Source organism: Mesocricetus auratus, unplaced genomic scaffold (assembly GCF_017639785.1).
Source record: "Mesocricetus auratus isolate SY011 unplaced genomic scaffold, BCM_Maur_2.0 Super-Scaffold_100008, whole genome shotgun sequence".
In the NCBI taxonomy this organism is placed as follows: domain Eukaryota; kingdom Metazoa; phylum Chordata; class Mammalia; order Rodentia; family Cricetidae; genus Mesocricetus; species Mesocricetus auratus.
In genome coordinates this window covers 46557414-46562450 of record NW_024429192.1, presented here as the reverse complement: position 1 = coordinate 46562450, position 5037 = coordinate 46557414, and the positions used below count along the sequence as shown (strand labels likewise).

The window sequence follows — 5037 nt, the reverse complement described above, 5'->3', positions numbered from 1 at the left end:
GCGCGCTAGGACACGCCCTCCCTCCTCCGCCTTTCCCCACCCCATTCACCGACCCTGGTTCTAGCCCTTGCTTCTGTTTTTAGAGTAATTGAGCAAAAGCGTGAAGAAAAAAAAAAAAGCTCTATAGTTTGGTTTTCTTTTTCGTTTTAGATTTATTTTTTCAGACTTATTTATCTTATTTTGCCTCTCTGGTGCCAGCAGAAGTCAGTAGAGGGCGCCGGATCACAGTCCTTGGCATAGAGGGAAGTCAGAGTTGGAACCCAGGCGAGGGAACAAGAGCTGCTGCATCCATCCAGTGGCCATGAAGAGCAAAAGGTAAAACTTGGAAGAGAAGAGCAATGGCCTGGAAGGGCTGAAGGAATTCATGCAGATACTCTGGAAAAGAGAACAATTTTATTTTAGAGTTTGGTGTATTAAAGGACAGTGTGTGTGTGTGAGAGAGAGAGAGAGAGAGAGAGAGAGAGAGAGAGAGAGAGAGAGAGAGAGAGAGAGAGAGAGAGAGAGAGGTGGTTACTAGGTGTTGACACCTAATCTAGAGCTGTAGAGGTCATAAGGGCTCAGAGCTACCTGTGAACACACTTCCACAAATAGTACACCTAAAGGCACTTTCCTTCTGGTTATCAGATTGCCCTGCAGTACTCCTAAGAGAAGGATGTTTACAGTACTCCTGAGAGAGGGATGAGAACCAAGGGGTAGATCAACTGAGTCACAGATTGCCTTGAATTTAAGTTTGACCTTGAGGAAAACTTTACAGGCCATCCACATAGCAACAGAAACCATGGTGGAATACTCACTGTATCAGTTGTGTATGGAAAAAGATTATTTGTCTTATTGATGGGGGTTGTGGTGGGGAGGGGTCCCTAAGTGACCAGAAGGCATGTCAACAGGCAAGCAGAAAGATCACATCTTCAACCGCAAGTACAAAGTGAGCCACCTGGCAGCAGAGGAAGATTAAGAACTCTCAAAGCCTGCTCCCAGGTCACCTGCTCCCTCCATCAAAGCCCAATCTCCAAAAGATTATATAACATTCCCCCCAATCAAGGCCACCAACCAAGTACTTAAATACCAGGCTTATGGGAGACCCTTCTGATCACCAAATTGAGGCACCTTTAGCTAGCTTTCTTTTACATACTAGACCCATCTTCCCAGGAAACAGTGCTGCCTATAGCAGGCTGGGCCCTTTTGCATCAATTAACAACCAAAATAATATAAAAAGACACACCCAGAAGACAATGTGATCCAGTCACTTCCTCAATTGTGGCTCACCCCTCAGATGACTTAAAGCTGTATCAAGCTGATAACTCGACTTAGCTAGGACATCAGTTCTTGTAGCAAAATTGAAGGTGTGCAACATAGTATTGCTAATTGCTGTAGGCACTGTAGTGTTACTAAACTTGCAATGCAGACATACATCACCTTTAGTCATAGTACCTCCTGGTTTCTCCCTCCAGAATCTGGCTAACTCTTTCCTGTAAACCTTGTAATGTAATAGGCCCTCCCAAGCACTGTAGCACAGCATAGTCTATGGTTAACAGTGGACAAGCATATGCAAACAGTATTCTGGGAAGGCCTTATATATGAGAATAAAGTACAAGAGAAAATTGTGGAAGACTTTTTAAATTTGGAGGCTGTATGCGTTACTTTTCTCAGTTCTGTGACATAGGACATTGTTGTAGAATATTATTTCAAGATGTATTTCATTTGTTTTTAACAATGCAAAGCTGTGTTGCATTCTTTTATGTTGTATTTGTTTAACTTTGTGAAGACGTGTTACTTTGCCTGTCTAAAACACCTGATGGTTTGATAAAGAGCTGAACAGCCACTAGCAAGGCAGGAGAAAGGGTAGGTGGGGCTGACAGGCATAGAGAATAAATAGAGGGAGAAATCTGGGAGCAAGGAGGACATCAGGGGTCAACTACACAGCAAGCCACACAGAAAGAAGTAAAGAAATGTGTAACATAAATAATAAAAACCAGACACAGATATTGGGGCTCAAGCTGAAGATCAGAGAGACAAAGCAGCCGGCTACTACCTCTTACCTCTACCTCAGGCTGAAAGGGCTGTCCTGTCCTCAGTGTTGCTGAAAAATAAAATCTTTGAGACTGACTTTGCTTCTTCCTTCTTTGCCTCTCAAATCCTGGGATTAAAGGCATGTGATCCAAAGTGCTGAGATCACCTTGGTGTGAGTTGTTTCTCTTTAGGACTGGATCAGTTTCATGTAACTCAGTGTGGCCTTCAACTAACAGAGATCCATCTGCCTGTTTTCTGAGTCCTGGTATTAAAGATTTGTCTCACCACTGCCTGACTCTGTGGCTTGTGGCTAGCTTTACTTTCTGTACCCTCATGCAAGCTTTAATAAATCATAAATTATACATCACCACAGAAAAGGAATTCAGAAATAGAGAAGGTTAAAAGCCCAGAGATAAAAGGTAGGTGGGATAATTTGAGTTAAGAAAAGCTGGCTAGAACTCCTGGAATTCAGTTGAAGAGAGGAAGGAGGGATGAACAAAGTGGTCAAGACCATGCTGGGAAACCCACAGAAACAGCTGACCTGATCAAGTGGAAGCTCATGACGCCAGTTGCAAAACTAGGGAACCAGCATTGGACCAAACCAAGCCTTATAAACGTAGGTGTCAGTTAGGAAGCCTGGGCAGTTTATGGGATCTCTGACAGTGGAATCCGTATTTATCCCCAGTGCACAAATGGACTTTGGGAGTCCATTCCCCATGGAGGGATATTCTCTCAGCCTAGACACATGGGGGAGGGACTAGGCCCTGCCCTGAATGATGTGACAGACTTTTATAATCCCCCACAGAAGGCCTCACCCTCATTGAGGAGTGGATGGGTGGTGGGATGGGGGGCTGGTGGGGGCATGGGAGGATGGGAAGAAGAGGGAACTGAGATTGACATGTAAAATAAGATTGTTTCTAAATTAAATACACACACATATGAAAAGATGGCTAGAAACAAGTCAAACTAAGGTAAGGAATTTTTAAGTAAGAATAAGTTTCTTGTGTGTTTTATTTGGGAGCTGGGTGGTGGGCCCCCAAAGAGCAAAGAGTGAAAAGAGTAAGAAACAACCAACAACAGTAAATGATAAAAGCAACTTAAGGAAGGAAGTAAGGTGGTGTCTCAACTCACAGTTCATGGGGAAGAAGGCATGGCAGGAGAAACATGGGTCTCTGGTCACATGGCGTCTACAAGCAGGAAGTAAACAGAGGTAAATGTTGATGTTTGGCTGACTTTCTCCTTCTTATTCAGTTTGGGGTCTAGTCTATGGGATGCTTTCACCCCATGCCTGGTGGGTTTTCTTATCTCAAGGAACCCAATGTAGAATCCAACTATTAAACATCAAAGAAGATTAGCTAATTTGATTTCAAGATCTTCAGCTGTAACTAGGTCTGAGTTTTCTGGAACAGGTGTTGAGCAATTAATCCATGCCATACTCATAGAATCAGCAGTCAGAGAAGGGAATGGATTTTCATACTAAAGATCTTTCTTCTATCCCTTCTTTAAGCAGATGGTGTGGCAAGCGAAACAGGCCACCAATAATTTTAAAGTTTAGTCTTTCCCCTCTGGTCAGGTGGTCAGTCTTGTCACTGAGATTTATATCATTTGTCTTTTCTCTGCTGTCTTCTCTCTGTAGCAGGAGAATTCTACTGTCCATCAATCTCTGGCAGCAGGAGAAGGGTTCACAAGTACCACAACCAATCACCCTTTCCTCTTGAGTTTCCTAGATTACAGCTTAACTCAGAACAAGCAAACCATTAGCAATGCGCACTATAGCTTCCTACACAATAAAACACAAATGTGCTTCTGAAATACAGACTATAAAGTACCTGCATCAATCTTACTGTGAGTCAGATGACCTGTGAGTTAGGTAGGTGGGCCCCCTGGCCTATAAGAAACCCTATATCAAACAGAGATGGGTGTGGGGTGGGGGACTGGATATAGAGACAGTGGGTCTAGAGAGGTGAAGAGGCTCAGTGGTTAAGAACACTGGCTGTTTTCCACAAGACCTGCATTCCATTCCCAGTACTCAAATGGATGCTCATGATCTTCTGTAACTACAGATCCAAGAGAATAATGTTATCTTCAGTTAGCAGGCACACATGTGGCAAACACGAAGGCAAAAGTCCCATGTATATAAAACAAAAATTTTAAGAAATTGAAAACAAATCATGCTTGTATATTCTGCTATATTTCCATGATTACTAAAGAGTGGGGTCAGCATTCAAAAGGCAGTGCAATTGCAGATTTGCTGCAGTAAAGCCATCCAGGGACAGGAGCACTATCCAACTGACAGTAGCTTTTGAAAAAGAACACAAAAGAAAATTTCCTCAATTCCTGCCTTCTTTCCCATCTTCCAGAGTGTGCTGAGATTCAATACTATACCCAAATCTTTGCTATAGAACTAAATAGAGAATTCTCAATAGAGGAATCTAAAATGGCTGAAAGACACTTAAGAAAGTGCTCAACATCCTTAGTCACCAGGGAAATGCAACTCAAAATGACTCTGAGATACCATCTTACACCTGTCAGAATGACTGCCATCAAAAACATTGATGAGAGCTTATGCTGAAGAGGATGAGAAGTAAGGAGAACACTCCTCCACTGCTGATGGGAGTACAAACTTGTCTAGTCACTTTGGAAATAGGTATGACAGTTTCCCAGAAAATTGGGAATCAATCTACCTCAAGACCCAACAATACCACTCTTGTGCATATACCCAAAGTATGCATAATCATAAGGACATTTGCTCAACTGTGTTCATAGGAGCATTATTTGTAATATCGAGAACATGGAAACAACTAGGTGCCCATCAACCAAAGAGAATAGATAAAGAAAATGTCATACCTGTCTTGCCCCTCCACCCTCTGATAGAGAGGTTAGTGCCAGGGGCTCTCCCAGACCACCTTTCCCTCTTCAAGTCCAAAAAATGCAAGAAATCAACAAATCTCTTAAAGCAAGGAAAACCAAGAAAAAAAAATCAAACAGATGAAGGAAACCATTCAAACAATTCAAGACCTGAAAACT

The 5037-nt window shown here is 42.6% G+C and overlaps 1 protein-coding gene across 2 annotated transcripts in view; it reads right to left on the bottom strand.

Moving 5' to 3' along the window:
* Window positions 1-137: 137 nt before the first annotated feature.
* Window positions 138-5037, bottom strand: part of LOC101830974 (OX-2 membrane glycoprotein-like) — a 38343-nt gene continuing 33443 nt past the window's right edge. Inside the window, exons 6-7 of one of the 2 annotated variants that reach the window (XR_005878914.1) lie at window positions 3142-3197; window positions 138-375 (exon numbers count right to left, since the gene is read on the bottom strand). The gene's annotated coding sequence lies outside the window, so the exon portion shown is untranslated. The remainder of the gene's footprint in view (window positions 376-3141; window positions 3198-5037) is intronic. The other variant, XM_040750764.1, reaches the window with a different exon arrangement.